At 41.4% G+C, this 27,348-nt stretch overlaps 1 long non-coding RNA gene across 1 annotated transcript; it reads right to left on the bottom strand.

Annotated features, from left to right (window-relative positions):
* LOC119075554 lies at nucleotides 1-23,307 on the bottom strand. Its single transcript, XR_005087420.1, has 5 exons — nucleotides 23,134-23,307; nucleotides 16,900-16,903; nucleotides 11,509-11,665; nucleotides 5,273-5,276; nucleotides 1-159 (listed from the first exon to the last, which is right to left on the bottom strand). It is a non-coding gene; the product is annotated as an uncharacterized LOC119075554 (long non-coding RNA).
* Between the last annotated feature and the right edge of the window lie 4,041 nt (nucleotides 23,308-27,348).

Genomic DNA, 27,348 nt, shown 5'->3' with positions numbered 1-27,348 from the left:
ACAAACTTTGCAATGAAAGAGTTTTGTTTGGTCCTACCGAATTCGTCCTTCTCCATCTACATACTGCGTAGGGATGTTGTTTGGTTTGTTCCAACTGAATTCATCCTTCTACAAACTGTTAAGAAAGGATTTTGGCTTGTTCCTACTGAATTCATCCTTCTACAAATTGTATTAGGAAGGTGTCTGAGAGATGAGCGGGCCGCCCGAAATACATCGGCCCGACCCGACCCGACCCGGCCCGATCGGGTTCGGGTCCGGGTTTTGAAAATTCATTCGGGCCGGGTCGGGTCGGGTTTTGAAAACAAAAATTCGGGCCGGCCCGACTTAAGAAATACAAATTTAAAGTAAGCCAATAAAAGCCTATAAAGCATGAACACTAAACTTATTTTATTATTTTACTTCGCGTATAAGATTATTGCAAAGCTTTTATGCGTAGAAAATGATTTTTCATTAAATTTCTTATAGTAAAAAAAACTCGGGTCACGTCAAGCCGATGATTTTTTTCGGGTCGGGTTGGGTCGGGCCGCAAAGAGAAAAGTCTCGGTCGGGTCGGGCTCGGGTTCAAAAAATTGGATCGGGCCGGGTCGGGTCGGGTATTGAAAAAACGTCGGCCCGCTCATCTCTAGTCTGTTTGATCAACTGAAATCATCCTTCTACAAATTGAAGCGGATATTCCAGCTAATTTGTGACTTTTCGAAATATTTTCACCAAATGTTAACAGATTTCGGTTTTTTTCCCTGAAAGCTGTTGGCCAGACGCGTAGTGTTAGGTCAGTGCCCAAATTCTCAGGGAGATACCACCATTAAAGTGTGTGCATTTTTTAGCTAATTTGTGAAAAGACGCGTAGTTTGACACCAATATGAGGTCATTATAGGCATAAAGTCTCGGGGAGATATGACCAAAAAATGTTTGTTTCGTTTTAGCTAAATTTCGCCATTTCGAGATGTTCCCACTAAATCTCTAACGATGCCGAAATTACTACATTGAAAAGTTACTGCATATTACGTCACGAAAAGAATAGCTTTGGGTTGATCAGGTTGGGTGAGTGAAGTAAGTGAAAGCAGCTTCCCAGTGGTGATAAGTGACGTCCTCGAATTTTACCTAGCCGATGTTATCTCGAAAAATTTTGTAACAATTTTTTTTACAGTGAACGACATCTCAAATGTCCCACTGTCATTTTTTTCAGAGAATGTCATTGTGAATTTGCAATGACACAATAAAATTCTCAGAAAAATTTGACAGTGAGACATTTGAGATGTCGTTCACTGTAAACGGTTTTGGAGCCAATATTTTGACATTAGGTTATTTTGTTCGACCTTGACAAAAGGCTACTTCCTCAAAAAGTGCGAATAGTGAAGAAGAGGCACAATGTGCGAATAGTCTCTTTCGGTCATGTGCAATGTGCATTAATAAGTTGATTTTTTTTCCCATACTTAAATTGAAGTTAATTATAATGTTCTAATACACTATTTGCACTTAAGTTAAATTAGGAAAAAGACTATTTGACCTTCCAGAGGTTAGCACACGCTATGGAACACGATTTTGCGCAGCGCACTTAAGTACAAATAGTGTATTACAAGATTAATTGCACTTAAATGCAAATAGTGTATTAGAAGACTAATTGCACTTAAGTGCAAATAGTGTAAAAGAAGACTAATTGCACTTAAGTGCAAATAGCACGCGCCGACCAAAAATGATTGATTCGTGGAGGGTGTCTTCAACGCCCAGTCTCGGACCATAGGACGATAAAGTTCAGACTGAGAAGTGGGCAGTGAAAGTGGTGAAATATAGGAATCCTAGGCGGACAAACTGGGAACAATATAGGGGATTTTTGAGGCAACACGTAGAGGATAAACTGGAAAGAGGGATGCCGAGATCCTCGGCAGAGTTGAACGAAGCTGTGAACAGCATTACGTGGTTGCTGACGGAAGCCTATGAAAGCTCGTGCCCAGAAAGCAAAGAAGTCAGGAAAAAGGACGGCAAGCTCTGGAGCGCTGAGATTGAGAAACTCAGGATTTCTGCGCGGAGAGCGTGAAATAGAGCAATGAGGACAAATCAGCACGTCGAATGGGCTGCGTACAAGGCGGCTCAAAAGGCTTTCAGAAAGGCTGTTCGAACGAGGGCCAGGGAGGCATGGAGGAGATTCTGAGCTCCTTGAGGAAACCCGACGGTACGTTCACGGAAAGTGGAGAAGATACGGCAGAACATCTGCTTCAAACCCACTTCTCTGGCTGTGGAGATGATAAAGTCGAGCCCAGGCCGCAAGATCGTTTTCCTCCATCGGAAGAAGATTGGGCACTGGCTAGACGAATCGACACTAAGGACAGGTTGAAGTGGGCGATAGGTAAATTTAAGCCGTACAAGTCAGCGGGAAACGACGGTATTTTCCCGGCTCTACTGAAGGAGAGTGGAGAAATACTGTTGAACCGCTGTGTGATGTGTTACGGAGCTCCTTGGCACTCAGTCATACACCGGCCGAGTGGGAAAGAGTGAAGGTAACATTTTTTCCTAAACCGGGAAAACCATCTCACTGTGGAGCTAAAGACTTCAGACCAATCAGTCTCACATCTTTCGTCCAAAAAACGTTGGAGAGGCTGATCGATTTTTATATCAGGGATGAAGTGCTGAAGCGATACCCGCTGCACATCAACCAGCATGCCTACCAGGCAGGTAAGTCAACGGACTCTGCGTTGCACAAACTGGTAGCAAAAGTGGAACAGTCGCTCGTAATTGGCGAAGTGGCCCTGGTATGTTTCATGGACATCGAAGGGGCCTTCGACAACACGGGCTTTGACATTATCCGCCGAGCGCTGGAGGAAAGGGGAGTCGGACGTACGGTTGTGAGATGGGTCAGTAACATGCTCAGAGACAGGTCGGTGGAGGCCGATGTGTGTGGTCAGAAGACCAATCTCTGGGTAGTAAAAGGATGTCCGCAAGGCGGTATCCTTTCACCGATCCTATGGTGTATGGTAGTGGACTATCTCATCAAAGAACTGGTCGATGAGGGAATCTATGCCCAAGGCTACTCGGACGATCTAACGATCCTAGTCAGAGGAAGCTTTGAGAGTACGCTAGGCGATCGGGTCAGAGTCGCACTGAAGATAGTGGAGCGCTGGTGTAACGCGAAAGGGCTTAGAGTTAACCCAGGAAAAACGGACCTAGTGTTGTTCAGTAGAAGGCACAAAGGATCCGACCTCGTGGGTAATACGAGGCTCTTTAATGTTGACTTAGCGCTCTCTTCTCAGGTAAAGTACCTTGGGGTCATACTTGACAGCAAACTCAACTGGATAGCGCATGTAAAGGACAAGGCGCAGAAGGCTCTAGCGGCTTTTTGGATCTGCAGGAACTCCTTTGGGAGGAACTGGGGTCTAAGGTCGCAGGCTATTCTGTGGCTATATGAGGCTGTCATTAGACCCATGGTGAGTCACGGTTCCGTGGTATGGTGGCCTAGACTCGACATAGAAAGAGCTAGGAAGGAACTGGGTGATATTCAGAGGCTAGTATGCGTCTGTGTTACTGGAGCCATGAAAACCACGGCGACTGCGGCCATGGAAGTGCTACTAAAATTTGCCACCTCTGGACCTGGTAATTAAGGCCAGAGCGTCTGCCACAGCAGACAGGGTAGCGCAAAATGGCTGGTGGACGCCAAATTTCCTGCAGGGGCATGGAAAAAACAGGAACGTGATTGCGAATCCTGTGTTTAGCATGCCTAGGGACAGGCTGACGCCGGTAGTTGACTTTACCAGGAACTTTGATGTTAGGTTCCCAGGCAGACAGGACTGGCTAAACGGCTGGCCCACAGATCTGCATAGGGAAGGTAAAGTCATATTTACCGACGGATCTAAAACCTCGGTAGGGACCGGAGCCGGCGTTTTCAGACCAGAAAGCGAAGAAGGCAGCTGGTTCCACCTGGGTAAGTTTGCCAGCGTCCCCCAGGCGGAAGTCTTCGCAGTGCTCAAAGGAGTTCAAGAAGCTCTGCCTTTGGGAACGCAAGGAGAGGACGTAACGGTCTGTATCGATAACGAGGGGATGATAAAAGCAATATCGTCACCCGTAACGATCTCCAAGCTAATCAAGGAATGTAAAGACTACCTAAACTCGGTGGGTCAAAATAACCGGATTTGCTTGGTTTGGATCCCCGCACACTCTGGCGTGGATGGAAACGAGAATACGGATGAGCTTGCCAAAGCAGGCTCTGCTGCTCTCGTAGACGGGCTTGAACCGTACCTACCTATACCCGATTCGATATGCGCAAAAGCGAGATCGAAATGGGTGGAGGGTAAACACTTGGAGCGCTGGAATGCGTACGAGGGAGGCGCTCACACGAAGCGATTCTTCCCGAGGCCGAACGCTAGATGGGCTAAAGATTTGCTCAGCATGGACCGGAAATGCATAAGGAGAGTGGTTGGTGCAATTACTGGACACTGTGGGCTGAATCGGCACCTCAATAAGCTAAGGCTCTCGGCGACTGCGGATTAGAAGAAGAAACGGGCATACACGTCATTTCTAAATGTCCTAAATTTCTTCAACTAAGACGCAGGCTCCTTGGAGATTACGTCGTACAACTCTCCGAAGTTGTCGCCCTGGGACCTGCCACTTTGGACAGATTCCTGGCGGCGACCGGAAGGTTGTCTTGATTTAAATGATGACCGGGAAGGAAACAAAGGATCACAAGATCTGTGTTTCAAGATCACCTAGGTGATCGTCTTTCTTCTTCTTCTTCTTTTTCAGCCTGTTTCTATCCACTGCTGGATGTAGGCCTCTCCAACTTCTTTCCATTTCGTACGATCCATTGCCATTTGCTGCCAGTTTGTACCTGCAATATTCTTAATTCCGTTTGTCCATCTCTCTGGTGGTCTACCTATAGCTCGTCTTTTATATGGTCGCCAGTTCATGATCTTTTTGGTCCAACGTTCGTCTGTCCTTCTTGCAATATGTCCCGCCCAGCTCCATTTCAGAGATGCTATTCTTTCCATGACATCAACGACCCTGGTTTGTTGTCGAATCCATTGATTCGTCATTCTGTCTCTGAGTGTTATTCCAAGCATACTCCGTTCCATGGCTCTTTGTGTCACTCTCAATTTTTCTTCGGATGCTTTCGTTAAAGTTAACGTTTCCGCTCCATAAGTGAGCACTGGAAGGACACAAGTGTCGAAAACTTTGCGTTTCAGACTATTATTCATTTTGCTTTTGAAAATTAGTCTGAGTTTTCCGAACGCTGCCCATGCAAGACCAATCCTACGTCTTATTTCTGCAGTTTGGTTGTCCAGACCTAACTTCAGCTTATGTCCTAGATATACGTAGCTGTCGACTCGTTCAATGACAGTGTCACCAATTTTGATTTCTCTATCGTCCCCGATGTTGGTCATGACTTTTGTTTTCGATAAGTTCATCTTGAGGCCAACTTTGTTTGCCTCTTCACTTAACTGTTGTAGCATAAGCTGAGCCTGACCTAGATTCGCTGCTATCGGTACTATGTCATCAGCGAAGCGGAGATTGCTCAGGTACTCTCCATTTATATTTATTCCCATTTTACTCCAGTTTAACTTCCTAAAAACACTCTGCAGAATCGCCGTGAATAATTTCGGTGAAATGGTGTCACCCTGCCTTACACCTCGGCCAATTCTGAATTTCTCCGTGCTCTTATGAAGTTTTATACATGAAGTAGCATTTTTGTACACATATCGAATTGTGTTGGAGTACCTTGAGTCTACTCTACATTCGTCTAATGCGTCCAATATCGACCATGTTTCCACTGAATCGAAAGCTTTTTCGAAGTCTATGAATAGCAAGACTATGTCGATGTTGTATTCACGACACTTCTCAATAAGCGTTCTCATCACTTGCAAATGGTCGTTTGTGCTGAAACCAGATCTGAAAGCAGCTTGTTCAACAGGTTGGTAGAAGTCGAACTTGTTAGTGTTCCTCTTCGTAATGATTTTCATAAACAACTTGTAGAGTGTTGACAATAGGCTTATGGGTCGGTAATTTTCCAGCTTTGTTATGTCTCCTTTTTTTATGCAGCAATGTAATTACCGCATTTTCCCAAGCTTCTGGTACTTCTTCCCATTGGAGACATTGATTAAACAAAGCCGTGATTGCCTTTAATAAGGAGTCTCCACCTAGTTTAATGGCTTCCACTGGAACACCATCTTCTCCTGGAGACTTTTTGTTTTTCATCTCGGCTACTGCGGCCTTGACTTCATCAACAGTTATGTCGGGCATATCCTCCGATCCCACGTTTCTTATTATTGGTCTATCTTCGGTTTCTTCCGTTGGACTCTGTCTTGCTGAAGAAAACAAATTCTCATAAAATTCTGTTGCAATATTTAATATCGCATTTCGATCCGTTTGGATCGTTCCTGTTTTGTCTCGTAATTTGAAGATTTCTTTTTTGGCGTTTGTCATTTTTCTCCGTAGGACTTTCATATTACAGTTAGCTTCAATTATGTTTTGAGCCAATTGGACATTATATTTTCTTTCATCTGATCTCCTTGCTTTGTTGATACTTTTAGACAAGTTCCGGTATTCCACCGAATCTCGTCCTCCGTTTTTTACCAACTCTGCTCTGCTTGCGATCAGGTCTAATGTTTCTCTGCTGAGTTTTGATTCTTTCCCTTGGACGGATTTGCATTTGGATTTCATGAAACCCATTATTGTATCGACGATTTTGGTATTCAATTCGTCCAATGTTTCACATTGATTGTTGACGTTATCTAATTCGGCAGTCATTTTCGTAGCAAATTCTTCATTTTGTGTGTAAAGCCGTTGTACGTCAATCCTTTCACTTTTTTGAACTAGTTGTGATCTTTGAAATCTGGTATTTAACGTGACTCTTGCACGAACCATTCGGTGATCACTACCGGTTGAAAAATTGTTTAGGACCGTAACGTTCTTAACGGTTGACTTACAGCCAGTTATGATGTAATCGATCTCATTTTTCGTTACACCATCTGCACTAGCCCAAGTCCATTTCCGTTGAGGCTTTCCTGCAAAAAATGAATTCATTGCGTACAAATTGTGTTGCTGTAGGAAGTTGAGTAAAACATTTCCACGCTCATTTCTTTGGTCGTTGCTAAAACTGCCAATAGAAACTTCGGAGTCTTCTTCTCGTTTTCCCAGCTTCGCATTGAAATCCCCGATGAGATATTGGTAATGTGATGGGTTTTCGTCCAGAGCTTTCTCGACATCTTCATAGAATCTTTCTACTTCTTCGTCATCATGGGTGGACGTGGGTGCGTAAACCTGAATTAATTTGACACTGTATCTGTTATTTATCTTCAGGCTTACGTATATCACTCGATCGGATATGCTTTTCGTGTGAGTTATGCGATCCGACCACCGCTTGTTTATGAACAATCCGACACCGTGCATCAGCATCTGACTATCACTTCCTCGGTAGAAGAATGTATGCCCTGATTGTAATTTCAGGCATTCCTCTCCAGGTTTTCTCACTTCGCTCACTCCCACAACATCCCATTTTATCTTTTCTAGCTCTTCTTCCATTTCTTGCATTTTTTGTCTTGACGACAATGTTCTGGCATTATATGTGGCAATGTATAATTCGTTGTGGCTTCGTTTGAAGGTTTTTAGCATTAAAACACCACGCTTGCTACTGCGGGTTGGTGAGTATGAAAGCTTTACTTTGCTCGCCCCCGGTAATCCCCGAGCTCTGACCCGCGCATTTCTGCACGTACCGGGACCACAGTGCCTATCAAAGTGCACAGTGCCCGACGGGGTAGTGTTACTCTTTTTGAACATTCTTTTCCATAAAGCTTTGCCCATTCTTTTGAACCTATCTGAGCAAAAGGTTATTGACGTCTTTTAAAGGACGTCGTTGAAAAGCTTAACCTAGTAGCTAATAAGAATTCTGGGATCGTTCTATCCTTGGGCTTCCTGATCGTGTTGTTTCGCCTCAACGTTGGTCCCTTAACCCCAATTCTTTTGGCTTCCAACTCACGATTCATTCAGCCTTAAGATTGATCTATCTAATCCTATCTTATCTACTGCTACGTCCTCGTTAAACTTCATTCCCTCCACTCTTTTTCAAACTGGCTTGGGACAGTCTTTGGCGGTGTTAGGTGATCGTCCCACCCTGATAAATAAATCTAAAAACTAATAGGAAACGCCATACGAGTACAGTTATTCAGTCGAGTAACATTAAACGCAGAAAAACAGTGCAAAATAAGAAACAGAAGCCGAGCAAACCAACGGTGAAGAAAACAAACAACAAGAAAAAGAAAATTACCAAAAGAAAACTCAAAGATATTTTTCACTAAATAATCTACAATGGCACATATAAATAAAGTAGTAGAGCTGAACTCTAAATCTGAGTTGGACCTTTTCGCTACCGTTCCTATACAGACAGCTATTGAGAGCGGTGCTCTCCAGACCTATAGACCCATAACTTCGATCTCCAACAATGGACCGATTGAATTTGTGGTCAGTGGTAGCTGCGCTGACGAATATCTGGATCTGGCTCGTGTTTACATACACGTACAGGCAAAAATAACTGTACCCCCTCACCCGATACCACCTGGTGGTGTAGCTGCACCAGCACCACCAGTAGTGGGTCCTGTTAACAATTGGTTACACTCAATGTTTTCACAAGTAGATGTCAGCCTCAACCAGAAATGTGTTACACCACCCACAAATTGTTACCCGTGCAGAGCATACCTACAAAATTTACTTAATTACTCGGAGATTTCCAAAACCACTCATCTAACTTCTGGTCTGTTTTATGCCAATACTCATTAACACATGGAGAGTACAAACAATGACAATGAAGGTTTTACAAAACGTCGCTCACATACTATTGACAATAGAAATGTCGACCTTTACGGGCCACTTCACTGCGATTTATTGAACGTTGACAAATTACTACTGAGCGGTGTCGAAATGACTATCAAACTACAAAGATCTAAGGATGCCTTTCATCTAATGGGAGTACCAAATTCTGGAGCCACATTTGAAATTATTGAAGCAGAGTTACATGTTCGTAAAGTTAAGCTGAATTCGAATTTTGTAATGGCACACAACAGAGTCTTGGAAGTTGCTACAGCGAAATACCCTCGATGTCAAGGCGATCACGATTCCAACAGTATCACAGACTAAAACAATGGATAATTTATACCTCGGAGTACTTCCACAGAGATGTATCATTGGATTCGTTAACACAGCTGCCTTTAACGGACAGATCACATCAAATCCATTCAATTTTAGACACTATGGCATGACACAAATTTGTGTGTTTCTGGACCATCTAAACCGTTTGTCTGCGATTTTACAAATCATCAATACATAAGAGCCTACAATTCGTTAACTACACTGACTTTGGTAATGGTATCAGTCGAGAAGCATATGCGGCCGGATATACACTGATAGCCGTTGATCTAACTCCAGACTTGAGCGCATCAGAACCTCATAATTCAATGTCAAAAACTGGATCTCTACGTATTGAAGTACGTTTTAGTGAGGCTCTTACCCAGTCTGTGACCGCCGTAATATTCTCAGAGTTTTCGTCAACTGTGGAGCTGGCAACTGTTGACATTTATCCAAGAGAACTGTAAACAAGTAACCTATTGCACACAGCATTTACAACAGCTAACAAGCAATGTATGTGGAATGTACGCTGCCTGTTTCATTGCACACATGGCTAATGGACATACCTTTGATAGTTTTACTGCTAAAATTAAATTAAATTTTTTACGTCATTGGAAAAATGGAAATGTAATACAAAATTCTCACAGAATGTTTACAACCTCTATATTGCTATATTCCGTTTTTACAAAGGAAATATACCGCAAACAATACATATATCAATTATACAGTATATCTCCATATAAAAGGATATGCGCCGCGTATATAAAGAGGTGTCACTGTTATATAAATGAAATCCACCGCATATATAAAGCGGTGATATAAAGGAAATTTACCGCTTATATAAAGTAATTAATGTACAATAAAAAGCGGCAATCTATTTATATATTACGCTGATATAAAGTGAAATTTATCGCTTACATAAGGCGGGGACATAAAGAAAATTTGTTCCTTATATAAAGTAATTAATGTACAATTAAAAGCGGTAATCTCTTTAATATAAAGTGATGATATAAAAGGGAATTTACCGCTATATAAGCGGTAAATTCCCTTTTATATCATCACTTTATATTAAAGAGATTATTGCTTATTTATATAGATTTATATAAAAGCAATAAAGTAATTAATGATCAATAAAAGGCGGCAATCCTTTAATTAAATGTTCGGGGATTATTCCCCATGGTACTCTTCTTACATTATGACCAAAAAATCGAGGGGTAATCACTGATTTACTAGCTCAGTAAATCACGGTAAATCACGGTAAATCACAGTAAATCAAGTAAATTAAAAATGAAGTTTCTACTAAATTTGAATCTATTTACTTCAATTTGTATTAGTTCATGAAATTTATCCTATATGTTTACGGCCACGATACTTCGAAATGTAATCCAGTGACAATTAAAAAAATTTCAAAAATTTTTCAAAATTTTTTGTGATTTACCGTGATTTACTTGATTTACTGATTTACTAGTGATTACCCCCTTGCAAAAAATGGCATTGTTACAAAAAAAATTTAAAAAAATCTCTCCAAATTCCATGAAATTTTAACTGTATGTATGAAATGCGAATCAAACCATATAGCCAAAATTTCATGCAATTCTGAGACAAAAATTTTTTAATTTTACTTTTTTGGCCATACATTATGACCAAAAAATGGCATTGTTACAAAAAATTTAAAAAAATTCTCTCCAAATTCCATGAAATTTTAACGAAGTGACTATTTGCACTTAAGTGCAAATAGTCTTTTTTTACACTATTTGCACTTAAGTGTAATTAGTGTTTTAATAAGTGCAAACAGTGTAAAAGAAGACTATTTGCACTTAAATTCATCGATTGTTCATCTTTTTTGATCCAATTTTAATTTGATAACTGGGTCTCAAGGCGATATTTTCATGAAGGCGACATCCACTTCTTCATTTAATCTTATTGTAAAGAGGTTACAAGAGCTTACATAGCCTCTTCTTTGCTATTCGCACACTGTAAGGTAAAAAACATGAATCCAGATATTATTTTTAGGACAGAATTCGCTCAGAAACTGAAAATATATGGAGAGATGATGATATAAATGACCAGAAAATGATCTTGTCAGAAAAATTACGTAATGGTAGCTTTCGAAACCAAATATTATTAATGTATTCATTCAGTCTTTATATCAGAATATTAATTAGATCAAATAGTCAGCTTATATTAACCTTTTATGAATCGTATGGTTGAGGTGTTTGTTTTGTTCCTAATTCATCCTTCTACAGATTGTGTGAGGGAGGAGTTTTCTTTAATACAACTAAATTCATCCTTCTACAAACTTTGCAATAAAAGAGTTTTGTTTGGTCTTACCGAATTCGTCCTTCTCCATCCACATGCTGAGTAAGGGTGTAGTTTGGTTTGTTATAACTGAATTCACCCTTCTACAAACTTTGCAATGAAAGAGTTTTGTTTGGTCCTACCGAATTCGTCCTTCTCCATCTACATACTGCGTAGGGATGTTGTTTGGTTTGTTCCAACTGAATTCATCCTTCTACAAACTGTTAAGAAAGGATTTTGGCTTGTTCCTACTGAATTCATCCTTCTACAAATTGTATTAGGAAGGTGTCTGAGAGATGAGCGGGCCGCCCGAAATACATCGGCCCGACCCGACCCGACCCGGCCCGATCGGGTTCGGGTCCGGGTTTTGAAAATTCATTCGGGCCGGGTCGGGTCGGGCTTTGAAAACAAAAATTCGGGCCGGCCCGACTTAGAAATACAAATTTAAAGTAAGCCAATAAAAGCCTATAAAGCATGAAACACTAACTTATTTTATTATTTTACTTCGCGTATAAGATTATTGCAAAGCTTTTATGCGTAGAAAATGATTTTTCATTAAATTTCTTATAGTAAAAAAAACTCGGGTCACGTCGAGCCGATGATTTTTTCGGGTCGGGTTGGGTCGGGCCGCAAAGAGAAAAGTCTCGGGTCGGGTCGGGCTCGGGTTCAAAAAATTGGATCGGGCCGGGTCGGGTCGGGTATTGAAAAAACGTCGGCCCGCTCATGTCTAGTCTGTTTGATCAACTGAAATCATCCTTCTACAAATTGAAGCGGATATTCCAGCTAATTTGTGACTTTTCGAAATATTTTCACCAAATGTTAACAGATTTCGGTTTTTTTCCCTGAAAGCAGTTGGCCAGACGCGTAGTGTTAGGTCAGTGGCCCAAATTCTCAGGGAGATACCACCATTAAAGTGTGTGCATTTTTTTAGCTAATTTGTGAAAAGACGCGTAGTTTGACACGAATATGAGGTCATTATAGGCATAAAGTCTCGGGGAGATATGACCAAAAAATGTTTGTTTCGTTTTAGCTAAATTTCGCCATTTCGAGATGTTCCCACTAAATCTCTAACGATGCCGAAATTACTACATTGAAAAGTTACTGCATATTACGTCACGAAAAGAATAGCTTTGGGTTGATCAGGTTGGGTGAGTGAAGTAAGTGAAAGCAGCTTCCCAGTGGTGATAAGTGACGTCCTCGAATTTTACCTCGCCGATGTTATCTCGAAAAATTTTGTAACAATTTTTTTACAGTGAACGACATCTCAAATGTCCCACTGTCATTTTTTTCAGAGAATGTCATTGTGAATTTGCAATGACACAATAAAATTCTCAGAAAAATTTGACAGTGAGACATTTGAGATGTCGTTCACTGTAAACGGTTTTGAGCCAACATTTTGACATTAGGTTATTTTGTTCGACCTTGACAAAAGGCTACTTCCTCAAAAAGTGCGAATAGTGAAGAAGAGGCACAATGTGCGAATAGTCTCTTCTCGGATCAGCAATTATGGTCAATAGAGAGAATCGTAAGGATACGTACTTTTCGGTCATGTGCAATGTGCATTAATAAGTTGATTTTTTTCCCATACTTAAATTGAAGTTAATTATAATGTTCTAATACACTATTTGCACTTAAGTTAAATTATGAAAAAGACTATTTGACCTTCCAGAGGTTAGCACACGCTATGGAACACGATTTTGCGCAGCGCACTTAAGTACAAATAGTGTATTACAAGATTAATTGCACTTAAGTGCAAATAGTGTATTAGAAGACTAATTGCACTTAAGTGCAAATAGTGTAAAAGAAGACTAATTGCACTTAAGTGCAAATAGCACGCGCCGACCAAAAAATGATTGATTCGTGGAGGGTGTCTTCAACGCCCAGTCTCGGACCATAGGACGATAAAGTTCAGACTGAGAAGTGGGGCAGTGAAAGTGGTGAAATATAGGAATCCTAGGCGGACAAACTGGGAACAATATAGGGGATTTTTGAGGCAACACGTAGAGGATAAACTGGAAAGAGGGATGCCGAGATCCTCGGCAGAGTTGAACGAAGCTGTGAACAGCATTACGTGGTTGCTGACGGAAGCCTATGAAAGCTCGTGCCCAGAAAGCAAAGAAGTCAGGAAAAAGGACGGCAAGCTCTGGAGCGCTGAGATTGAGAAACTCAGGATTTCTGCGCGGAGAGCGTGAAATAGAGCAATGAGGACAAATCAGCACGTCGAATGGGCTGCGTACAAGGCGGCTCAAAAGGCTTTCAGAAAGGCTGTTCGAACGAGGGCCAGGGAGGCATGGAGGAGATTCTGTGCGGAAATGGAATATGTCCCCGACTATGTCAGAATCCAAAGAATCTCCAAGGACCCTAGGCTTCTCCCGAGCTCCTTGAGGAAACCCGACGGTACGTTCACGGAAAGTGGAGAAGATACGGCAGAACATCTGCTTCAAACCCACTTCCCTGGCTGTGGAGATGATAAAGTCGAGCCCAGGCCGCAAGATCGTTTTCCTCCATCGGAAGAAGATTGGGCACTGGCTAGACGAATCGACACTAAGGACAGGTTGAAGTGGGCGATAGGTAAATTTAAGCCGTACAAGTCAGCGGGAAACGACGGTATTTTCCCGGCTCTACTGAAGGAGAGTGGAGAAATACTGTTGGAACCGCTGTGTGATGTGTTACGGAGCTCCTTGGCACTCAGTCATACACCGGCCGAGTGGGAAAGAGTGAAGGTAACATTTATTCCTAAACCGGGAAAACCATCTCACTGTGGAGCTAAAGACTTCAGACCAATCAGTCTCACATCTTTCGTCCAAAAAACGTTGGAGAGGCTGATCGATTTTTATATCAGGGATGAAGTGCTGAAGCGATACCCGCTGCACATCAACCAGCATGCCTACCAGGCAGGTAAGTCAACGGACTCTGCGTTGCACAAACTGGTAGCAAAAGTGGAACAGTCGCTCGTAATTGGCGAAGTGGCCCTGGTATGTTTCATGGACATCGAAGGGGCCTTCGACAACACGGGCTTTGACATTATCCGCCGAGCGCTGGAGGAAAGGGGAGTCGGACGTACGGTTGTGAGATGGGTCAGTAACATGCTCAGAGACAGGTCGGTGGAGGCCGATGTGTGTGGTCAGAAGACCAATCTCTGGGTAGTAAAAGGATGTCCGCAAGGCGGTATCCTTTCACCGATCCTATGGTGTATGGTAGTGGACTATCTCATCAAAGAACTGGTCGATGAGGGAATCTATGCCCAAGGCTACTCGGACGATCTAACGATCCTAGTCAGAGGAAGCTTTGAGAGTACGCTAGGCGATCGGGTCAGAGTCGCACTGAAGATAGTGGAGCGCTGGTGTAACGCGAAAGGGCTTAGAGTTAACCCAGGAAAAACGGACCTAGTGTTGTTCAGTAGAAGGCACAAAGGATCCGACCTCGTGGGTAATACGAGGCTCTTTAATGTTGACTTAGCGCTCTCTTCTCAGGTAAAGTACCTTGGGGTCATACTTGACAGCAAACTCAACTGGATAGCGCATGTAAAGGACAAGGCGCAGAAGGCTCTAGCGGCTTTTTGGATCTGCAGGAACTCCTTTGGGAGGAACTGGGGTCTAAGGTCGCAGGCTATTCTGTGGCTATATGAGGCTGTCATTAGACCCATGGTGAGTCACGGTTCCGTGGTATGGTGGCCTAGACTCGACATAGAAAGAGCTAGGAAGGAACTGGGTGATATTCAGAGGCTAGTATGCGTCTGTGTTACTGGAGCCATGAAAACCACGGCGACTGCGGCCATGGAAGTGCTACTAAATTTGCCACCTCTGGACCTGGTAATTAAGGCCAGAGCGTCTGCCACAGCAGACAGGGTAGCGCAAAATGGCTGGTGGACGCCAAATTTCCTGCAATGGCATGGAAAAAACAGGAACGTGATTGCGAATCCTGTGTTTAGCATGCCTAGGGACAGGCTGACGCCGGTAGTTGACTTTACCAGGAACTTTGATGTTAGGTTCCCAGGCAGACAGGACTGGCTAAACGGCTGGCCCACAGATCTGCATAGGGAAGGTAAAGTCATATTTACCGACGGATCTAAAACCTCGGTAGGGACCGGAGCCGGCGTTTTCAGACCAGAAAGCGAAGAAGGCAGCTGGTTCCACCTGGGTAAGTTTGCCAGCGTCCCCCAGGCGGAAGTCTTCGCAGTGCTCAAAGGAGTTCAAGAAGCTCTGCCTTTGGGAACGCAAGGAGAGGACGTAACGGTCTGTATCGATAACGAGGGGATGATAAAAGCAATATCGTCACCCGTAACGATCTCCAAGCTAATCAAGGAATGTAAAGACTACCTAAACTCGGTGGGTCAAAATAACCGGATTTGCTTGGTTTGGATCCCCGCACACTCTGGCGTGGATGGAAACGAGAATACGGATGAGCTTGCCAAAGCAGGCTCTGCTGCTCTCGTAGACGGGCTTGAACCGTACCTACCTATACCCGATTCGATATGCGCAAAAGCGAGATCGAAATGGGTGGAGGGTAAACACTTGGAGCGCTGGAATGCGTACGAGGGAGGCGCTCACACGAAGCGATTCTTCCCGAGGCCGAACGCTAGATGGGCTAAAGATTTGCTCAGCATGGACCGGAAATGCATAAGGAGAGTGGTTGGTGCAATTACTGGACACTGTGGGCTGAATCGGCACCTCAATAAGCTAAGGCTCTCGGCGACTGCGGATTAGAAGAAGAAACGGGCATACACGTCATTTCTAAATGTCCTAAATTTCTTCAACTAAGACGCAGGCTCCTTGGAGATTACGTCGTACAACTCTCCGAAGTTGTCGCCCTGGGACCTGCCACTTTGGACAGATTCCTGGCGGCGACCGGAAGGTTGTCTTGATTTAAATGATGACCGGGAAGGAAACAAAGGATCACAAGATCTGTGTTTCAAGATCACCTAGGTGATCGTCTTTCTTCTTCTTCTTCTTTTTCAGCCTGTTTCTATCCACTGCTGGATGTAGGCCTCTCCAACTTCTTTCCATTTCGTACGATCCATTGCCATTTGCTGCCAGTTTGTACCTGCAATATTCTTAATTCCGTTTGTCCATCTCTCTGGTGGTCTACCTATAGCTCGTCTTTTATATGGTCGCCAGTTCATGATCTTTTTGGTCCAACGTTCGTCTGTCCTTCTTGCAATATGTCCCGCCCAGCTCCATTTCAGAGATGCTATTCTTTCCATGACATCAACGACCCTGGTTTGTTGTCGAATCCATTGATTCGTCATTCTGTCTCTGAGTGTTATTCCAAGCATACTCCGTTCCATGGCTCTTTGTGTCACTCTCAATTTTTCTTCGGATGCTTTCGTTAAAGTTAACGTTTCCGCTCCATAAGTGAGCACTGGAAGGACACAAGTGTCGAAAACTTTGCGTTTCAGACTATTATTCATTTTGCTTTTGAAAATTAGTCTGAGTTTTCCGAACGCTGCCCATGCAAGACCAATCCTACGTCTTATTTCTGCAGTTTGGTTGTCCAGACCTAACTTCAGCTTATGTCCTAGATATACGTAGCTGTCGACTCGTTCAATGACAGTGTCACCAATTTTGATTTCTCTATCGTCCCCGATGTTGGTCATGACTTTTGTTTTCGATAAGTTCATCTTGAGGCCAACTTTGTTTGCCTCTTCACTTAACTGTTGTAGCATAAGCTGAGCCTGACCTAGATTCGCTGCTATCGGTACTATGTCATCAGCGAAGCGGAGATTGCTCAGGTACTCTCCATTTATATTTATTCCCATTTTACTCCAGTTTAACTTCCTAAAAACACTCTGCAGAATCGCCGTGAATAATTTCGGTGAAATGGTGTCACCCTGCCTTACACCTCGGCCAATTCTGAATTTCTCCGTGCTCTTATGAAGTTTTATACATGAAGTAGCATTTTTGTACACATATCGAATTGTGTTGGAGTACCTTGAGTCTACTCTACATTCGTCTAATGCGTCCAATATCGACCATGTTTCCACTGAATCGAAAGCTTTTTCGAAGTCTATGAATAGCAAGACTATGTCGATGTTGTATTCACGACACTTCTCAATAAGCGTTCTCATCACTTGCAAATGGTCGTTTGTGCTGAAACCAGATCTGAAAGCAGCTTGTTCAACAGGTTGGTAGAAGTCGAACTTGTTAGTGTTCCTCTTCGTAATGATTTTCATAAACAACTTGTAGAGTGTTGACAATAGGCTTATGGGTCGGTAATTTTCCAGCTTTGTTATGTCTCCTTTTTTTATGCAGCAATGTAATTACCGCATTTTCCCAAGCTTCTGGTACTTCTTCCCATTGGAGACATTGATTAAACAAAGCCGTGATTGCCTTTAATAAGGAGTCTCCACCTAGTTTAATGGCTTCCACTGGAACACCATCTTCTCCTGGAGACTTTTTGTTTTTCATCTCGGCTACTGCGGCCTTGACTTCATCAACAGTTATGTCGGGCATATCCTCCGATCCCACGTTTCTTATTATTGGTCTATCTTCGGTTTCTTCCGTTGGACTCTGTCTTGCTGAAGAAAACAAATTCTCATAAAATTCTGTTGCAATATTTAATATCGCATTTCGATCCGTTTGGATCGTTCCTGTTTTGTCTCGTAATTTGAAGATTTCTTTTTTGGCGTTTGTCATTTTTCTCCGTAGGACTTTCATATTACAGTTAGCTTCAATTATGTTTTGAGCCAATTGGACATTATATTTTCTTTCATCTGATCTCCTTGCTTTGTTGATACTTTTAGACAAGTTCCGGTATTCCACCGAATCTCGTCCTCCGTTTTTTACCAACTCTGCTCTGCTTGCGATCAGGTCTAATGTTTCTCTGCTGAGTTTTGATTCTTTCCCTTGGACGGATTTGCATTTGGATTTCATGAAACCCATTATTGTATCGACGATTTTGGTATTCAATTCGTCCAATGTTTCACATTGATTGTTGACGTTATCTAATTCGGCAGTCATTTTCGTAGCAAATTCTTCATTTTGTGTGTAAAGCCGTTGTACGTCAATCCTTTCACTTTTTTGAACTAGTTGTGATCTTTGAAATCTGGTATTTAACGTGACTCTTGCACGAACCATTCGGTGATCACTACCGGTTGAAAAATTGTTTAGGACCGTAACGTTCTTAACGGTTGACTTACAGCCAGTTATGATGTAATCGATCTCATTTTTCGTTACACCATCTGCACTAGCCCAAGTCCATTTCCGTTGAGGCTTTCCTGCAAAAAATGAATTCATTGCGTACAAATTGTGTTGCTGTAGGAAGTTGAGTAAAACATTTCCACGCTCATTTCTTTGGTCGTTGCTAAAACTGCCAATAGAAACTTCGGAGTCTTCTTCTCGTTTTCCCAGCTTCGCATTGAAATCCCCGATGAGATATTGGTAATGTGATGGGTTTTCGTCCAGAGCTTTCTCGACATCTTCATAGAATCTTTCTACTTCTTCGTCATCATGGGTGGACGTGGGTGCGTAAACCTGAATTAATTTGACACTGTATCTGTTATTTATCTTCAGGCTTACGTATATCACTCGATCGGATATGCTTTTCGTGTGAGTTATGCGATCCGACCACCGCTTGTTTATGAACAATCCGACACCGTGCATCAGCATCTGACTATCACTTCCTCGGTAGAAGAATGTATGCCCTGATTGTAATTTCAGGCATTCCTCTCCAGGTTTTCTCACTTCGCTCACTCCCACAACATCCCATTTTATCTTTTCTAGCTCTTCTTCCATTTCTTGCATTTTTTGTCTTGACGACAATGTTCTGGCATTATATGTGGCAATGTATAATTCGTTGTGGCTTCGTTTGAAGGTTTTTAGCATTAAAACACCACGCTTGCTACTGCGGGTTGGTGAGTATGAAAGCTTTACTTTGCTCGCCCCCGGTAATCCCCGAGCTCTGACCCGCGCATTTCTGCACGTACCGGGACCACAGTGCCTATCAAAGTGCACAGTGCCCGACGGGGTAGTGTTACTCTTTTGAACATTCTTTTCCATAAAGCTTTGCCCATTCTTTTGAACCTATCTGAGCAAAAGGTTATTGACGTCTTTTAAAGGACGTCGTTGAAAAGCTTAACCTAGTAGCTAATAAGAATTCTGGGATCGTTCTATCCTTGGGCTTCCTGATCGTGTTGTTTCGCCTCAACGTTGGTCCCTTAACCCCAATTCTTTTGGCTTCCAACTCACGATTCATTCAGCCTTAAGATTGATCTATCTAATCCTATCTTATCTACTGCTACGTCCTCGTTAAACTTCATTCCCTCCACTCTTTTTCAAACTGGCTTGGGACAGTCTTTGGCGGTGTTAGGTGATCGTCCCACCCTGATAAATAAATCTAAAAACTAATAGGAAACGCCATACGAGTACAGTTATTCAGTCGAGTAACATTAAACGCAGAAAAACAGTGCAAAATAAGAAACAGAAGCCGAGCAAACCAACGGTGAAGAAAACAAACAACAAGAAAAAGAAAATTACCAAAAGAAAACTCAAAGATATTTTTCACTAAATAATCTACAATGGCACATATAAATAAAGTAGTAGAGCTGAACTCTAAATCTGAGTTGGACCTTTTCGCTACCGTTCCTATACAGACAGCTATTGAGAGCGGTGCTCTCCAGACCTATAGACCCATAACTTCGATCTCCAACAATGGACCGATTGAATTTGTGGTCAGTGGTAGCTGCGCTGACGAATATCTGGATCTGGCTCGTGTTTACATACACGTACAGGCAAAAATAACTGTACCCCCTCACCCGATACCACCTGGTGGTGTAGCTGCACCAGCACCACCAGTAGTGGGTCCTGTTAACAATTGGTTACACTCAATGTTTTCACAAGTAGATGTCAGCCTCAACCAGAAATGTGTTACACCACCCACAAATTGTTACCCGTGCAGAGCATACCTACAAAATTTACTTAATTACTCGGAGATTTCCAAAACCACTCATCTAACTTCTGGTCTGTTTTATGCCAATACTCATTAACACATGGAGAGTACAAACAATGACAATGAAGGTTTTACAAAACGTCGCTCACATACTATTGACAATAGAAATGTCGACCTTTACGGGCCACTTCACTGCGATTTATTGAACGTTGACAAATTACTACTGAGCGGTGTCGAAATGACTATCAAACTACAAAGATCTAAGGATGCCTTTCATCTAATGGGAGTACCAAATTCTGGAGCCACATTTGAAATTATTGAAGCAGAGTTACATGTTCGTAAAGTTAAGCTGAATTCGAATTTTGTAATGGCACACAACAGAGTCTTGGAAGTTGCTACAGCGAAATACCCTCGATGTCAAGGCGATCACGATTCCAACAGTATCACAGACTAAAACAATGGATAATTTATACCTCGGAGTACTTCCACAGAGATGTATCATTGGATTCGTTAACACAGCTGCCTTTAACGGACAGATCACATCAAATCCATTCAATTTTAGACACTATGGCATGACACAAATTTGTGTGTTTCTGGACCATCTAAACCGTTTGTCTGCGATTTTACAAATCATCAATACATAAGAGCCTACAATTCGTTAACTACACTGACTTTGGTAATGGTATCAGTCGAGAAGCATATGCGGCCGGATATACACTGATAGCCGTTGATCTAACTCCAGACTTGAGCGCATCAGAACCTCATAATTCAATGTCAAAAACTGGATCTCTACGTATTGAAGTACGTTTTAGTGAGGCTCTTACCCAGTCTGTGACCGCCGTAATATTCTCAGAGTTTTCGTCAACTGTGGAGCTGGCAACTGTTGACATTTATCCAAGAGAACTGTAAACAAGTAACCTATTGCACACAGCATTTACAACAGCTAACAAGCAATGTATGTGGAATGTACGCTGCCTGTTTCATTGCACACATGGCTAATGGACATACCTTTGATAGTTTTACTGCTAAAATTAAATTAAATTTTTTACGTCATTGGAAAAATGGAAATGTAATACAAAATTCTCACAGAATGTTTACAACCTCTATATTGCTATATTCCGTTTTTACAAAGGAAATATACCGCAAACAATACATATATCAATTATACAGTATATCTCCATATAAAAGGATATGCGCCGCGTATATAAAGAGGTGTCACTGTTATATAAATGAAATCCACCGCATATATAAAGCGGTGATATAAAGGAAATTTACCGCTTATATAAAGTAATTAATGTACAATAAAAAGCGGCAATCTATTTATATATTACGCTGATATAAAGTGAAATTTATCGCTTACATAAGGCGGGGACATAAAGAAAATTTGTTCCTTATATAAAGTAATTAATGTACAATTAAAAGCGGTAATCTCTTTAATATAAAGTGATGATATAAAAGGGAATTTACCGCTATATAAGCGGTAAATTCCCTTTTATATCATCACTTTATATTAAAGAGATTATTGCTTATTTATATAGATTTATATAAAAGCAATAAAGTAATTAATGATCAATAAAAGGCGGCAATCCTTTAATTAAATGTTCGGGGATTATTCCCCATGGTACTCTTCTTACATTATGACCAAAAAATCGAGGGGTAATCACTGATTTACTAGCTCAGTAAATCACGGTAAATCACGGTAAATCACAGTAAATCAAGTAAATTAAAAATGAAGTTTCTACTAAATTTGAATCTATTTACTTCAATTTGTATTAGTTCATGAAATTTATCCTATATGTTTACGGCCACGATACTTCGAAATGTAATCCAGTGACAATTAAAAAAATTTCAAAAATTTTTCAAAATTTTTTGTGATTTACCGTGATTTACTTGATTTACTGATTTACTAGTGATTACCCCCTTGCAAAAAATGGCATTGTTACAAAAAAAATTTAAAAAAATCTCTCCAAATTCCATGAAATTTTAACTGTATGTATGAAATGCGAATCAAACCATATAGCCAAAATTTCATGCAATTCTGAGACAAAAATTTTTTAATTTTACTTTTTTGGCCATACATTATGACCAAAAAATGGCATTGTTACAAAAAATTTAAAAAAATTCTCTCCAAATTCCATGAAATTTTAACGAAGTGACTATTTGCACTTAAGTGCAAATAGTCTTTTTTTACACTATTTGCACTTAAGTGTAATTAGTGTTTTAATAAGTGCAAACAGTGTAAAAGAAGACTATTTGCACTTAAATTCATCGATTGTTCATCTTTTTTGATCCAATTTTAATTTGATAACTGGGTCTCAAGGCGATATTTTCATGAAGGCGACATCCACTTCTTCATTTAATCTTATTGTAAAGAGGTTACAAGAGCTTACATAGCCTCTTCTTCGCTATTCGCACACTGTAAGGTAAAAAACATGAATCCAGATATTATTTTTAGGACAGAATTCGCTCAGAAACTGAAAATATATGGAGAGATGATGATATAAATGACCAGAAAATGATCTTGTCAGAAAAATTACGTAATGGTAGCTTTCGAAACCAAATATTATTAATGTATTCATTCAGTCTTTATATCAGAATATTAATTAGATCAAATAGTCAGCTTATATTAACCTTTTATGAATCGTATGGTTGAGGTGTTTGTTTTGTTCCTAATTCATCCTTCTACAGATTGTGTGAGGGAGGAGTTTTCTTTAATACAACTAAATTCATCCTTCTACAAACTTTGCAATAAAAGAGTTTGTTTGGTCTTACCGAATTCGTCCTTCTCCATCCACATGCTGAGTAAGGGTGTAGTTTGGTTTGTTATAACTGAATTCACCCTTCTACAAACTTTGCAATGAAAGAGTTTTGTTTGGTCCTACCGAATTCGTCCTTCTCCATCTACATACTGCGTAGGGATGTTGTTTGGTTTGTTCCAACTGAATTCATCCTTCTACAAACTGTTAAGAAAGGATTTTGGCTTGTTCCTACTGAATTCATCCTTCTACAAATTGTATTAGGAAGGTGTCTGAGAGATGAGCGGGCCGCCCGAATACATCGGCCCGACCCGACCCGACCCGGCCCGATCGGGTTCGGGTCCGGGTTTGAAAATTCATTTCGGGGCCGGGTCGGGTCGGGATTTGAAAACAAAAATTCGGGCCGGCCCGACTTAGAAATACAAACTTAAAGTAAGCCAATAAAAGCCTATAAAGCATGAAACACTAACTTATTTTATTATTTTACTTCGCGTATAAGATTATTTATAAGATTATTTAACACCGCCAAAGACTGTCCCAAGCCAGTTTGAAAAAGAGTGGAGGGAATGAAGTTTTAACGAGGACGTAGCAGTAAATAAGATAGGATTAGATAGATCAATCTTAAGGTTAAATGAATCGTGAGCTGGAAGCCGAAAGAATTGGGGTTAAGGGACCAACGTTGAGGTGCAACAACACGACCAGGAAGCCAAAGGATAGAACGATCCCAGAATTCTTATTAGCTACTAGGTTAAGCTTTTAAAGGACGAATAACCTTTTGCTCAGATAGGTTCAAAAGAATGGGCAAAGCTTTATGGAAAAGAATGTTTCAAAAAGAGTAACACTACCCTGTCGGGCACTGTGCACTTTGATAGGCACGGTGGTCCCGGAACGTGCAGAAATGTGCGGGTCAGAGCTCGAGATTACCGGGGGCGAGCAAAGTAAAGCTTTCATACTCACCAACCCGCAGTAGCAAGCGTGGTGTTTTAATGCTAAAAACCTTCAAACGAAGCCATAACGAATTATACATTGCACATATAATGCCAGAACATTGTCGTCAAGACAAAAAATGCAAGAAATGGAAGAAGAGCTAGAAAAGATAAAATGGGATGTTGTGGGAGTGAGCGAAGTGAGAAAACCTGGAGAGGAATGCCTGAAATTACAATCAGGGCATACATTCTTCTACCGAGGAAGTGACAGTCAGATGCTGATGCACGGTGTCGGAATGTTCATAAACAAGCGGTGGTCGATCGCATAATTCACACGAAAAGCATATCCGATCGAGTGATATACGTAGCCTGAAGATAAATAACAGATACAGTGTCAAATTAATTCAGGTTTACGCACCCACGTCACTCATGATGAAGAAGAAGTAGAAAGATTCTAAGAAATGTCGAGAAAGCTCTGGACGAAAAACCCTTCACATTACCAATATCTAATCGGTGATTTCAATGCGAAGCTGGGAAAACGAGAAGAAGACTCCGAAGTTTCTGTTGGTAGTTTTAGCAACGACCAAGAAATGAGCGTGGAAATACTTTACTCAACTTCTTACAGCAACACAATTTGTACGCAATGAATTCATTTTTGCAGGAAAGCCTCAACGGAAATGGACTTGGCTAGTGCAGATGGTGTAACGAAAATGAAATCGATTACATCATAACTGGCTGTAAGTCAACCGTTAAGAACGTTACGGTCCTAAACAATTTTTCAACCGGTAGTGATCACCGAATGGTTCGTGCAAGAGTCACGTTAAATACCAGATTTCAAAGATCACAACTAGTTCAGAAAGTGAAAGGATTGACGTACAACGGCTTTTACACACCAAAATGAAGAATTTGCTACGAAAATGACTGCCGAATTAGATAACGTCAACAATCAATGTGAAACATTGGACGAATTGAATACCAAAATCGTCGATACAATAATGGGTTTCATGAAATCCAAATGCAAATCCGTCCAAGGGAAAGAATCAAAACTCAGCAGAGAAACATTAGACCTGATCGCAAGCAGAGCAGAGTTGGTAAAAAACGGAGGACGAGATTCGGTGGAATACCGGAACCTGTCTAAAAGTATCAACAAAGCAAGGAGATCAGATGAAAGAAAATATAATGTCCAATTGGCTCAAAACATAATTGAAGCTAACTGCAATATGAAAGTCCTACGGAGAAAAATGACAAACGCCAAAAAAGAAATCTTCAAATTACGAGACAAAACAGGAACGATCCAAACGGATCGAAATGCGATATTAAACATTGCAACAGAATTTTATGAGAATTTGTTTTCTTCAGCAAGACAGAGCCAACGGAAGAAACCGAAGATAGACCAATAATAAGAAACGTGGGATCGGAGGATATGCCCGACATAACTGTTGATGAAGTCAAAGCTGCAGTAGCCGAGATGAAAAACAAAAAGTCTCCCGGAGAAGATGGTGTTCCAGTGGAAGCCATTAAACTGGTGGAGACTCATTATTAAAGGCAATCACGGCTTTGTTTAATCAATGTCTCCAATGGGAAGAAGTACCAGAAGCCTGGGAAAATGCGGTAATTACATTGCTGCATAAAAAAGGAGACATAACAAAGCTGGAAAATTACCGACCCATAAGCCTATTGTCAACACTCTACAAGTTGTTTATGAAAATCATTACGAAGAGGAACACTAACAAGTTCGACTTCTACCAACCTGTTGAACAAGCTGCTTTCAGATCTGGTTTCAGCACAAACGACCATTTGCAGGTGATGAGAACGCTTATTGAGAAGTGTCGTGAATACAACATCGACATAGTCTTGCTATTCATAGACTTCGAAAAAGCTTTCGATTCAGTGGAAACATGGTCGATATTGGACGCATTAGACGAATGTAGAGTAGACTCAAGGTACTCCAACACAATTCGATATGTGTACAAAAATGCTACTTCATGTATAAAACTTCATAAGAGCACGGAGAAATTCAGAATTGGCCGAGGTGTAAGGCAGGGTGACACCATTTCACCGAAATTATTCACGGCGATTCTGCAGAGTATTTTTAGGAAGTTAAACTGGAGTAAAATGGGAATAAAGATAAATGGAGAGTACCTGAGCAATCTCCGCTTCGCTGATGACATTGTACCGATAGCAGCGAATCTAGGTCAGGCTCAGCTTATGCTACAACAGTTAAGTGAAGAGGCGAGCAAAGTTGGCCTCAAGATGAACTTATCGAAAACAAAAGTCATGACCAACATCGGGGACGATAGAGAAATCAAAATTGGTGACACTGTCATTGAACGAGTCGACAGCTATGTATATCTAGGACATAAACTGAAGTTAGGTCTGGACAACCAAACTGCAGAAATAAGACGTAGGATTGGTCTTGCATGGGCAGCGTTCGGAAAACTCAGACTAATTTTCAAAAGCAAAATGAATAATAGTCTGAAACGCAAAGTTTTCGACACTTGTGTCCTTCCAGTGCTCACTTATGGAGCGGAAACGTTAACTTTAACAAAAGCATCCGAAGATAAATTGAGAGTGACACAAAGAGCCATGGAACGGAGTATGCTTGGAATAACACTCAGAGACAGAATGACGAATCAATGGATTCGACAACAAACCAGGGTCGTTGATGTCATGGAAAGAATAGCATCTCTGAAATGGAGCTGGGCGGGACATATTGCAAGAAGGACAGACGAACGTTGGACCAAAAAGATCATGAACTGGCGACCATATAAAAGACGAGCTATAGGTAGACCACCAGAGAGATGGACAAACGGAATTAAGAATATTGCAGGTACAAACTGGCAGCAAATGGCAATGGATCGTACGAAATGGAAAGAAGTTGGAGAGGCCTACATCCAGCAGTGGATAGAAACAGGCTGAAAAAGAAGAAGAAGAAGAAGAAGATAAGATTATTGCAAAGCTTTTATGCGTAGAAAATGATTTTTCATTAAATTTCTTATAGTAAAAAAATCGGGTCACGTCGAGCCGATGATTTTTTCGGGTCGGGTTGGGTCGGGCCACAAAGAGAAAAGTCTCGGGTCGGGTCGGGCTCGGGTTCAAAAAATTGGATTGGGCCGGGTCGGTCGGGTATTGAAAAAACGTCGGCCCGCTCATCTCTAGTCTGTTTGATCAACTGAAATCATCCTTCTACAATTGAAGCGGATATTCCAGCTAATTTGTGACTTTTCGAAATATTTTCACCAAATGTTAACAGATTTCGGTTTTTTTCCCTGAAAGCTGTTGGCCAGACGCGTAGTGTTAGGTCAGTGGCCCAAATTCTCAGGGAGATACCACCATTAAAGTGTGTGCATTTTTTTAGCTAATTTGTGAAAAGACGCGTA

Source organism: Bradysia coprophila, unplaced genomic scaffold (genome assembly GCF_014529535.1).
Source record: "Bradysia coprophila strain Holo2 unplaced genomic scaffold, BU_Bcop_v1 contig_231, whole genome shotgun sequence".
NCBI classification, from domain to species: domain Eukaryota; kingdom Metazoa; phylum Arthropoda; class Insecta; order Diptera; family Sciaridae; genus Bradysia; species Bradysia coprophila.
The sequence above is the reverse complement of the archived record's forward strand: the minus strand, read 5'-3'. Positions and strand labels throughout refer to the sequence as shown.